Source organism: Lissotriton helveticus, chromosome 7, assembly GCF_964261635.1.
Source record: "Lissotriton helveticus chromosome 7, aLisHel1.1, whole genome shotgun sequence".
Taxonomy (NCBI): domain Eukaryota; kingdom Metazoa; phylum Chordata; class Amphibia; order Caudata; family Salamandridae; genus Lissotriton; species Lissotriton helveticus.
The window spans coordinates 566,136,790-566,149,673 of record NC_136068.1 but is presented as its reverse complement, the minus strand read 5'-3'; the positions used below and the strand labels follow the sequence as shown (position 1 = coordinate 566,149,673).

Sequence of the window (12,884 nt, the reverse complement as noted above, 5' to 3'; positions counted from 1 at the left end):
CAGGGGTGCTAATTGGTCTAGGATGGCGGACATGGTCGTGTTGTAGTGTGAGGTGAGTTCAGTAGTAAAGAGGCCGTCCAAGCAGATTGGCAGGGTGGAGGCTATTCTTTCTTCTAGTTCAACTGTGTTGATCTGAGATAGGTTCCTAGACCATGTAGGGGGGACAGCAATGGGTGGATGGCACAGGATCGGTTGGGCGAAGTGGAATAGGATTAGGTGGTGATCTGACCAATCAACCGGAAGGATGTGGTCTATAGTGATTGCATCATGTTGGGCGATGATGGCGTTCAGGATTGCCCCCTTGTTGTGGGTCTCTTTAGAGCAGTGTTGGGTAAGGTTGTTGAAAAGTAGTAGCTCATTTAGGGATTGTATTGTAGCACTAATCACATCGTTCCAGTGAAGGTTGAGATCGCCTAGAATGAGGTTGTTGGTCTCTCGGAGCGAGCAATGAGCGATCAGGTCTGACAGTTGTTCGGTGAACGTGGCGGTTTTACCAGGGGGATGGTATAGTAGGTAGCATTATAATAGATTGTTGTTGGCGGTTTTGATGTTGGCAATGAGGTATTCAAAGGAGTTGTATTTAAAGGTATCGGTTTCAACCACTGATAGGCTGTTGTTGTAGATGATTGCCACGCCTCCGCCTTTTTTTTGGCCCTTCCTATCTTTATTGATGATGGCGAAGCCCCGAGGAACGAGCATATCCAGGATAGGCGGGGAGGATTTGTTTAGCCAGGTTTCGGTTATGAAGGCTACGCCTATGTTATGGTTGAGGATGGGTTCTGCCAGCTCTGTAGAGTGTTTTGTGGCAGATCTGCAATTTATGAGCATGCAGTTGGTATACGGGGGGACTCTTTTATTCTTGGTTCGGTAGGGATGGTAATGAGGGAGGCTGGGGGTCTGGGGGTTTTGGGAGGGCGAGGTCATTTCTGAAACCGGTGATTACCTGGATATTTTGAACTTTCTTTTCACACGTTGCTTTTAATTGCAGTTCTTTTTCAAGCACATGTACCTTCATTAGGATTCTGCTGCTCTGCATTTTTGCATATATTTGGGCTGTCAAGCAGCTGCGGCTTTATTGTGATGATGTGAATTTAAAACCATTAAGCAAACATTGGGCCCAATTCTCAAAGGTGAGTTTGGTTGTAGACGTGAGTGTCTGACCAACTGCACCTTTTCACACCTGCTACATATACACCCACATACACATACAATGACTTTGCCAATTCTTGTTGATCCTTGCCATTGCTCCTGGCAACATTAGGAAGGTGCAGGCTCTGAAGTGTACAGCTGGCGTTGTACCATAGTAAAACCCCAGCAAACTTTGATCTTTGTTGATGCCCAAATCATCAATGGATCAGTGCAAAGAGCAAGGGCTGCTGGGCAAATGAATACTAAATGAGAGGGAATAGACTCTGCCCAAGTCATTTAGCATTCAATGTCCATGGAAAAAGTGTCCAGGAAAAAGAGCAGGAGTTTCGGGAACATTGAGGTTGAGTCACACGCCACAACCTCAAACTCCTGAGTTTTAGGGAGGAACTTCAGATTTGTGTCTCCTCAACTGACCCTATGATCAGCACCCCTACAGTATCCTGCAAGAAGAGCCAGAATGATTCCCACATACAAACATTTCAGTGGTATTCTCCAGTTGCCTGAATAAAAAGAACCAAGAGCTAAAGTGATGAGCTGAGAATGTGACACCTGCTCTGTAAAGGGAGAAGGACCAGCAGCACAAGACACACATAAGTCTCTATCCCTGGCCTCCCCTGGTCCACTCACAGCATTGTTCCCCCTCACACTATATTACCCTCCACCTCCACTTTTTTGGAATTGCCTCTTTGTCCTCTTGCTTGTTCTTCACTTTATATATGAAGTGTTTCATGCCTCTTTCATACAGGTTTATAAACTCAATTCTCTCGAAAACTTCGCAAAAACACACTCCTTCACCCATCACGTTGATATATTGACAGACCATAACCTGGAACGTCCTGTTTTGTTTTGTATCAGTTCAGTCAAATGCAGGGAACAGGCTGGAGTGATGTGATGTATTGTTGTTCTCTTTGCTTTCGATAGGAATGTGTGCTTGAGGAATCTATTCCTTGTGCTTGCTCCACTTTCTTTGTGATAGATTGAATTGATAGGATTTAGGTTTGTGGGGTATGTTAGACAGAGGATCTAACTGATGTCCTAGACGAGATTACATATGTGTAGGTTAAAGGAGTACAACTTTCTAATAAGGAGAAGTTGTGAGAAATTAGTTTTTGGAAATTTGCAGAAATACAATCCTAAAGATAAAAGCAAACATGCCTGTGCGGATAGAGAGGTGGCTTGCAGAGAATGGAAAGTAAAAAGAGGATCATTCAAAAGAAACATGGAGAGGCAACAACTGGAAGCTGATTATGTTTTTCCTACTGGGCGTTAGTAATATGGGAGAGGGTTTCAGAGGTAGAATGCAACTTGAGAATACAAAACTGTAGAAAGGGACTACATTTTCTTGTGAGATAGTGCTATGGTAGGTACTTTTGATGTGCACTAGAATCAGGCGAACAGTCTGCCTACAGCTAGACCATCACGTCAGCATGCACAGCTGATCCGCTCATTGTCTGAAAGCGTAAATTAATGGTTTGATGCATATGTAGGGAAATTTCAAAAGTTATATGCTGAACTTGAAGGGAGCAGCAATCATGGGATCGTAGGAAGGATGAGAGAATATATGGGGCAGATGCTGCTAACACTAAGAAGGGTAGTCTGCAAACATTGGAGTGGACATATTCTGATGTTCACCCTTACAGTTTGTCTCACAGTCTTAATTGCAAAAGCTAAGTGTGATTTTGGATGCCCATGATTTAGTATCGTCTTAAATGTGGATGTGTAGGTAAATACAATGAGGGGGCCTGACAGACCAAAGGGACAAGGCTTCGTAAACAACTTTCAAGGTAGATCCTTTAGGATCTCTAATCATTCAGAAATTCCATACATAGACACTCACATGGCAGCCATGCATCACCCCAATCCTGAATGAGCAGAATGTTACACAATTTGCTAAATATTCAAATCACAAAAAATTCATAAAACATTTCTGATACCAAATATCATTACAGTTTATCATAGAATAAAAATACATTAAAAGACATACATCAATTAGTTAAAAATCCTGAACTTTTTTCAATACAAATTGCAAATTGAGTGATATGGGGGCATAATAAAAAAAAGTGTGCGGGGGCCCCATTCCCCCCCCCACACTGCCCCGGGGACCACCACCCCAGGGCAAAGTAATTATATTAGCCGGGGACCGCCACCCGCGGGGCTTTATTGTAAAGTATGCGGGGGGCTCACGACCCCCCCGCAGCCCCGGGGACCACCACCCCCGGGGCTTAGTTTAAAAAAAAATAAACAATAAAAACCTATGTGGGGGGCTCAAGCCCCCTACACGCACCGGGGACCGCCACCTCCCCGAGGCACTAATATTTAAAATAGGGGTGTCCGTGACAGACCTTCCAGCCCCGGGGACCACCACCCCCGGGGCTTTTAACTAGTGGGAGGAGGGCCACGCGTCCCCCCTCCTGGAGCCCTTGATGGCCCTGGGGACCGCCACCCCCCAGGGCCGGCTCCTGCAGTGTCCCTGGGTGCCTACCCCCGGGACACTGCTGTTTGCTATGGTAGTACAAAAGGGGGTGGTGATGGACGGAGCATCTGAACCAATCAAACACTCACACCCAGTCAAAAGATCTGGGTTTGATCCATCACCGTTCTTTAGCCCACTCTGCCACCCCAGTTCAGACATGGCTATATGCAAATCAGTCTGACCCTGTGCCTCATGGGAACAGTCCAGCCCGAACTCGCAAGCCATGCCTTCCCTGGACCGGAAACAAGCTTCTGAGGACCGGTTTCTGGCATTACAGCCATCTTCAGCCCGGCTTGCTTGAATCCAGTGGCAAAGTGAGCAAGGGACCCACGTCTGAGCATACCCTGCCACACTTATGGTGGCCAAAGCGGTACAAAAGGGGGTGGTGATGGACGGAGCATCTGAACCAATCAAACACTCACACCCAGTCAAAAGATCTGGGTTTGGTCCATCACCGTTCTTTAGCCCACTCTGCCACCCCAGTTCAGACATGGCTATATGCAAATCAGTCTGACCCTGTGCCTCATGGGAATAGTCCAGCCCGAACTGCCAAGCCATGCCTTCCCTGGACCGGAAACAAGCTTCCGAGGACCGGTTTCTGGCATTACAGCCGTCTTCAGCCCGGCTTGCTTGAATCCAGTGGCAAAGTGAGCAAGGGACTCACGTCTGAGCATACCCTGCCACACTTACGGCGGCCAAAGCGGTACAAAAGGGGGTGGTGATGGACGGAGCATCTGAACCAATCAAACACTTACACCCAGTCAAAAGATCTGGGTTTGATCCATCACCGTTCTTTAGCCCACTCTGCCACTCCAGTTCAGACATGGCTATATGCAAATCAGTCTGACCCTGTGCCTCATGGGAACAGTCCAGCCCGAACTGCCAAGCCATGCCTTCCCTGGACCGGAAACAAGCTTCCGAGGACCGGTTTCTGGCATTACAGCCGTCTTCAGCCCGGCTTGCTTGAATCCAGTGGCAAAGTGAGCAAGGGACTCACGTCTGAGCATACCCTGCCACACTTGTGGCGGCCAAAGCGGTACAAAAGGGGGTGGTGATGGACGGAGCATCTGAACCAATCAAACACTCACACCCAGTCAAAAAAAGATCTGGGTTTGATCCATCCCCATTCTTTAGCCCACTCTGCCACCCCAGTTCAGACATGGCTATATGCAAATCAGTCTGACCCTGTGCCTCATGGGAACAGTCCAGCCCGAACTGCCAAGTCATGCCTTCCCTGGACCGGAAACAAGCTTCCGAGGACCGGTTTCTGGCATTACAGCCGTCTTCAGCCCGGCTTGCTTGAATCCAGTGGCAAAGTGAGCAAGGGACTCACGTCTGAGCATACCCTGCCACACTTGTGGCGGCCAAAGCGGTACAAAAGGGGGTGGTGATGGACGGAGCATCTGAACCAATCAAACACTCACACCCAGTCAAAAAAAGATCTGGGTTTGATCCATCCCTATTCTTTAGCCCACTCTGACACCCAAGTTCAGACATGGCTATATGCAAATCAGTCTGACCCTGTGCCTCATGGGAACAGTCCAGCCCGAACTGCCAAGACATGCCTTCCCTGGACCGGAAACAAGCTTCCGAGGACCGGTTTCTGGCCTCACAGCTCCTGCCCTACCATAGCAAACTGCTTTGGTTTTTGACAGAGAGAGCAGGAAACCTGCTCTCTCTTTTTAAAAAATCAAAGCGGATTGCTTTTCTTCATGAGGAGCAGCATGTTAGCTGCTCCCCATGCAGGAAAGCAATGTCGGCTCCCGCAGGATGCGGGGAGCTGGCAGGGACCGTTGGGTGCTTGGGGACCCCCCCCCCACGGCCCCCGAGGAGGACCAGGCCCCAGGGGATGGAGTTCCCGGGGCCAGAAGTAGCCCAAGAGTGGGGCCACGCGGACGTGGCCCCACTACCCAAAAAAAAATATATATATTTTTTTTAAACTGCCCGGCCCAGGGGATGGGGTCCCCGGGGCAGAGTATGCCCTTGGAGGGGGGCCACATGGCCCCCGTGCCGATTTTTTGTTTAAAAAAAAAAAGGGACTTGGGGCAGGCTTTGGGGGATGGGGTCCCCAGGGCCCAAACATTTAAAAAAAAGAAAAAGAAGCCCCCCTTCTTAAAAGCTAATTTTTTTTTTTAACGGGATCGTGAGGAGGCCACGCCCCCTCCCTGCACCTCTCAGCAAATGCACCCACTGGCACGTTTGCAGAGAGGGAGCTAATTCCCCTTGCATACCGGGGGTCCCTGGGGGCCAACTTGCCCACTAGGAACCTCCAGATGTCATGAGTGATGTCATGAGTGATGTCACTGACCATGTCATGAGTGATGTAATATGTGACATCATCAGCAGTGCCTTGCGGGCGCACAAGTTATAGTTAGCTGAACTAACTGTAACGGGGGGATTTCAATGGTTTTGTATGTGTGAAATGTCCAACTAACTATAACGGGTGAAACCTATGGTTTTTTCAGTGAATTTCTAACGTTTTTTAAATGCTAATTCCTAACTATAACGGGGCTGAAACCTATGATTTTTTCAGTGAATATATATATATGAAATGAAATTAAATGAATTTGTACTTGTATAGCGCACTTATACCTGCTCTGGAACCCTTCCTGGATTTTCCCTGTGAAATGCCCACTCCTGGGCACCCCCAAGGTGAAGCCAGGCATCCCAGTGCTGTTGGGGCCGTTGTGGAGATTAAGCAAGCTATTACCCAGAGTTGCAGAGTGGGACCCATGATTAGATTAGGCACCAAGGCAAGAATTATCAGGGGTGGGGGAATCATATCGCTCGACGCCCGAACCAAGTTGTTTTTATCGGTGGGCAAGAAGATTTAATGTCTATTTCGTCCGACGGACAAGTAGACATTAAATCACATAAATAAGACAGGCTGTGGGCACTCTGGGGTTCACAGCCAATCAGATAAGCGTGCCAGAAGCCTTTGGAGGCTTCTGATTGGCTAGCAGCCCATAACTGGGCTCTAGACAGTGATTGGCTTAGGGAGTGAAAACGTCACTCAGTCTCAGCAAGCAGGAGTTTGTGGCCGCCGCGAGGCAATACATTAAGGTAAAATAAGCACTGCCAAAATGCCCGCCATAGCACTTGTAGAGTGTTCGAAAGGGTTATATTTTGCTCAGCTTGCAGATTGCTCTGTAATTAGAAGATAACTGGTGCGCATGCCTGCTGTGAGAGACCGTGTATCTTGCGTGTCCTTATGGTTCCAGAAAGCGCGGGCTCTCATCGCTGCTATTGGAGCGTGAGATAGCATAAAACGTGTGGGCGCTGATACATAGGGCCCAGTAAAGCGGAGCCGCAGTACGGGGGATCCGAAATAAGAGGTAACTTGACCCGGCCTGATTAAGGACCTGTCTTTGGGCCTCGGAGAGACTGCCGATAGATAGGGCCGGAGTCAACAGAGTATTGAAAACAAGCTGCAGACCGAATTAGCTGGGAGCAGTATCCCACTGTCCAAGAGAACAGTCACTGTCTCTTTACCACAGCCACGCTAACTTCAACTTACTCCACACACTGCGGCACTATCAAGTGTCTCTAACCATCCAAGATCCAAAATCAGATGACATTCTGCCCCCCCTTGTTTACACAAGGGCCCGTTATGACGCAGGACCCTGCCGCCGCCACTACCTAGTCCTGCTGTCCCATGGGCACCCAGAGATCAGTGCTGCCGCTGACTTCCTATCCTCACTGCTTCGGGGTTGAGTGAGCGAGAGCAGACTGCGAGGTTATGAAGGGGCGGTGGGCGGGGCGCTAGCCAGGCGGGCAACTACAGCCAAATTTCGGGGGGGGGTTTGAAAAATATTTCGGGTGGGGCTAATTTTACGAACTATAGACAGAGTGGCTGTAAAATGGGGTGACAACACAACAAAAGCCTCATTTACAAGTAGATGGTCTTTTAAAGACCTGTTAAATACTCGGGTGCGGCTGTAATTAGATTGTCGCCAGCCTCCGAAGCTGTCTCTGCCCGGGCTGACTCACACGACGGGGGGGGCTGAAGCCCCGTGAGCCCAATGGGTGTTGCGTGCCAGGCGCTAGCAGACCACTATAAACATGATCACTGGTTTTCACTTCCAGAGAAGCCCGCCAAAGGATCCGGGTACCGCTGCATTTGCATCAAACACAGTAAGGTGGGGAGTCTGATCGGCCTTACGAGCCATCAGGGCCGGACTGGGAACCAAAAGCGGCCCTGGCAAAGTGCTCGGCCAGCCCCCCCACCCCCCGGGGGGGGGAGGGGGCGAGCGCTTTGCCAGGGCCGCTTTTCAGCTGATTTTGTTACAGGGCCGTTTTTGCAGCTATGCTGCAAAAACGGCTCTGCAACAAAAACGGCCCCCAGGGCCCAAAACCGGCCCCCACCCTTGCGGCCGACCGGGGGATTGCCCGGTGCCCACAACGGCCAGTCCGGACCTGCGAGCCATCAGCTCTTCACGCTGCTGCCTCTGTCTTGGTTCGGGTAGGACGGTTCCATTTGTGTGCTTTGAGGCAGCAGTCCTACCCCCTGTCCCCCAACCCCCTTCCACCTTCCACCTACCTTACCGTCACTGCCGACCTGTAAGATGATGATGATGATGGGAGGCACGGGCATGTCCAAAAGCTACATGTAGACTGCAGCTAGCTAACGCCTCCATGGTTGTGTGCACGCCAGGGGGTGAAGTGGAGCCGTCACCTATATTCTAAAGAGCAAGTCAGTGAAATAGAGCAACAACCAAAAGCAAGCGGGGGGAGGGGGAGCAGGAGTGTGTATACCCTAAAGCTAAATGAACCTGATGCGTTTGGGTAATGTAAGGGATGGAGCAGGGTAGCAGGGTGGATATTTTTCTTCAAAGATTAAAAGATTATCGGGTTTCAAGCCTGGCCTGATCAAGAACTCACTGAGTCCCTATTATTGCGGCCCAGTCACTGCCTGTTTACTACGGCTTGTGACCTTTTACCAAATCCTCCCAGCATTACGCTGCCTGTTTGTGGGGTTTTGAATATTCATATATATCACTTTCGGCCTTGCATTTCAAATTCACTGTTGCCCTGCCACCCCAGTCTCCTCCATCCCCCCCCCCCCCGTTTTGTGCTGTTGACAACATATCAGGAACAAGTGTCTTTGTTGCCCATGATGTTCGGTGTAAGTGCTGTAGCTCCGGGTGCACCAGAATTCAGTTAACTCCACACCTGAAGTACCAACAGATGTGCCCACACGCTACTATAGGAGCTGTGCTGTAAATCGTGCCAACAGAGCACGTTTCCATTGCTGTGCAGAGAGCAGATTAGAACTCCCTTTCACACTAGATGTGTGACACAGAATTGCCATATTGGGCAATTTCCTTCACAAATGGGCGATATCTTTCCCATTTGTGTGAGAAAATGCTCAATTGGCGAGTGCCTAGTATTTTAGTGGGTATAATTCAGCCCGTTGTGCGCATTTCTTTTAAGCTGCCACGGCGCTACAGTTTCTTTCTTAAGCTGCCAGGCTTGCTTAATTGCTAACTAAAGGACACTTGATAATTAGGTAAAGAGGTTGTCCAGATTACACCACGTTGGTAAAGTGAGGACATGAGCTTGGATTAGAAGGCGCATTTTGGGACTCAACAACCTAAATGTCCCCTCTGCATAACACATTTCATTTCCTGTGCAACTGCGCAAATGTAATAGTGAAGCGAAAAAAATGAACGTGTCCTTCTGTAAATGTAACTGGCGCTCCTGTAAAGCGCTCCAATACCTTCTTTTATTAGCACTGAAAGTAAAATGCTAGCGTATTCATGCCATATTAAAATTCACATCGATCCATACGGTGAAGATAAAGAATGTCCAGCTTTTTTTTTTTAAAGCACCAAACGCCACTTTAAAGTGCGTGCACACTACCTACAGAGCAAGTGGCTGTGGGCACAGGCCATCTGCTCAGAGCCTGGATCCACCTTGAGAAGCAAGACATTCTTTCCCTCCTCTATTGTGCCCCAAGGTGAGACAACCGCACAGGGGGTCTGCATGAGGGACATTTCTGCAAGCCTCACCGCCCACGGGTATTTCCACAATATCTGCACACAGCAGCACAAAAGGCAATGCTTGACCCGGGCAAGAACAGGCAGCGCAATGGCTCTATTTCCATTTCAAAAGGTTGAAGCTGGTTTTTTTCCTCACCTTCTTATCTGTTACTCAGTGGTGTGGTGAACCTCCCACCTCCGCCTCCCCCTCGCTCTGTCAGCTGGAAGAGGGAGCGAGAGCCGCTACTGGGCCCCACTCAGCTGTTCATCCTCAAAATAAAGAGCAATGAATTCTACAGTGTGTAAAGTGTAGCACTGTAATAAGTGTTGCTTGTGTGCCCCAAATAACTGAAATGTTAGGGGGGCCCAAGTTAGCTTCTAAAGGTAGACCAGAACTACATAGTGGAGCAGGAACTCACTGCTACCCGTTTGCAACTTCTCACTCTAGCCGAGACCTGACTTGCTGCCTGAGGCATTCTCATTGTTCAGACATCTTTGACTTGTGTTTGATTAAAAATAATCATTAAAACTGCTCTATTCATCAGAATAACGTCCAGTATACTAGTTAAGTCTTAAAATGACTAGTGAAATGGTGGTGAGGTATGAAGGGTGCCATTAAAGAAGAGAAAATGCTGATTTCACTCGGCAGCAGTACAAAAATCTGGTGGTTTGTTCAGTTGGTATGTGCTACCATGTGCTAGTTTATACATATGCAGAGCTCTGCCAATAAACACAACTAGAACACTCGGACAGTGCTTGTATGAAACCGGGGAGCCTCCATTTAAATACTCATAGTTTGTGAAAGAGAACCTGGCTAGTTGAAAATTGGCTTCCATGCCTAAATGGTGTGATCATAGGCAAATATTTTAATTCACCAAAACTAACTTTTTCTAAATAATCAAGAGAAGCACTTTCAAATGCATGTGTTCAGAATATGAGCTGTACAAAAACCCGTTTTTGAATTAATATAGACTACAATGTTGCTCTATATCCTGGTCACATACAGTGTTCACTTCTGCCGTGCCTCTTGGTTTACTAATGGCACTGTCATCAGTGCGGTACATCGTCCATTCTTCAAGAATGTCAAGACTGATGGCGTGGGCAAACCGATCATGAGGGTTCCGTTTTCTCCTTGGCAGGGCATGAAACATGTCTGTCTGTAGGCAAGCCAAAGGGTGTTCATTTTTAATCAGTAAATAAATATTTTCAAAACATTTAGCCCCTCATTCCATAGGTGCATGCATTTATGGTGATGCATACACTTGTTTCTCTGTCAGCCCTTATGTTTGATGTATGGACGGGAGTAGGTGGGACAAGTGGATTTTACGGGACATGTAGATCTCAGTGGCATTTTGTCCCTTGGACAAGTAGATTATTTTGAAAATTCCACACCCCTGAATTATCAGGTCCGAGGAAATTGAGCCCAAGACCCACCGAGGCGAGAATTGAACCCTGGTCCCGGGCCAGACCTCTGCATCAGGGTCTACCACTCTAATATATATATATATATATATATATATATATATATATATATATATATATATATATATATATATATATATATATATATATATATATATATATATATATATTTATATATATATATATAAAAATGTGATCAAGGCTGCCTGGGTGCAGCCGAAACGCGTCATGCTGACGAACGCCATCGTGAAATAAAGATTCATGCACTAATTTAACGTTTGGAGCTCATTTTGAGGTCTGTACCTGTCTCAGGCGTCTGAGGTTTCCAAAAGATTCAGGAATTGTTCTGGTATATATATATATATATATATATATATATATATATATATATATATATATATATATATATATATATATAACCTACTGGCGGTCGCCAGTAGGTATATATAGTTAGGATTTTTTCTCTATGGGATTTTTGAAAATTCTATGTCTAATAACTTTGGCGTTTGTGGACGGAATTGGCTGAAATTTTCAGGAAAATGGCACATTTTGTTTCTGAGCAGCCCTTGAAAATTTGGGGGGGTTCGTCAAGGGGGGGCCGAGAAAAAAGGGGGGTCCCAAAACGTGTTTTTAACATTGAGTTTTCCATAGGGCGGTTGGCCTCACTTTTAGCCCGAACGGCTGAATGGATTTGCACGAAACTTGGCAAAATTGTAGGGACTGGTAGCCCGATGTGCCTTTTGTAGGTCTCAATATATGTGCTCCAGTGGATTTTGAGAAATTAATGTTTAAAAAAAGATATATATCTGTAACAGCGGACCTGGCAGCGTCCCAGGACGCGTACTTTTCGCGCAACGGAGCTTTGTGAAGCGAAGCTGATTGGTTCTCCGGCGTCTGTCAACATTCCAAAAAGTCCGTAGCGGCCGCCATCTTGTCTCTCGGTAGGATCGAGAGACAAGAGGAGGTCAAAACAAAGGGGGAAATAACTATAAGGGGGCATAGTAGATCCTCGCTGACCCCCTAGGTTTGATGTGGAGGTTTTAAAAGGGCCCCGCGGGGCAAAAAAAAAATATAATAATAATAATCGAACGGCTGAATGGATTTGCACGAAACTTGGCAAAATATTAGGGACTGGTAGCCCGATGTGCCTTTGCTAGGTCTCAATATATGTGCTCCAGTGGATTTTGAGAAATTAACGTTCAAAAAAAGATATATATCTGTAACAGCGCTCCGCTTCGCGTAACGGAGGTTTGCGAAGCTGATTGGTCATTCTGTCACTGGGCTATAGTTGGGCTACATCTGGCTGATATTTGGGCTACATTTGTTTTTTTGTGTGTCTGGCGGCCATCTTTGGGCTACATTGGGCTACATTGGGCTTCATTGGGCTACATTGGGCTACATTTGGGCTCCAACATATATATAGGCCAATGTAGCCCAATATATATTTTTCAAAGTTAATTTTCGTAAAAACCACTGGAGCATATATCTTGAGACATAGCAAAGGCACATCGGGCAACCAGTCCCTACAATTTTGCCAAGTTTCGTGGAAATCCATTCAGCCGTTCGAGCTAAAAGTGAGTCCAACCGCCCTATGGAAATGAAGGAAATGAATGGGTAATTTGTAATTAGCAAATAGCTAATCGCAAACTAGGAATGGTAAAGAATCGCTATTTATTCCTTAAAGTTCGCTATTTAGGAAATGCAAAAAACTTTGATGATACATATGGCGGTTCATCTCTAACAAGATAAGAAGCATAGGGATTCATTTATGATGACTGGCTCATCACCAGGGATGTGTTAGTCATTCTGTGCCGCTGTTCCGTCACCTATGGTGTGCTGCATTTACAATGCGGCGCATC

General features: G+C 47.1%; 1 protein-coding gene across 1 annotated transcript in view; it reads left to right on the top strand.

The window, feature by feature from the left end:
* LOC144768753 (interferon-induced very large GTPase 1-like) overlaps positions 1–12,884 on the top strand; it is a 426,778-nt gene that overhangs the window by 239,184 nt on the left and 174,710 nt on the right. The window lies entirely within an intron of this gene.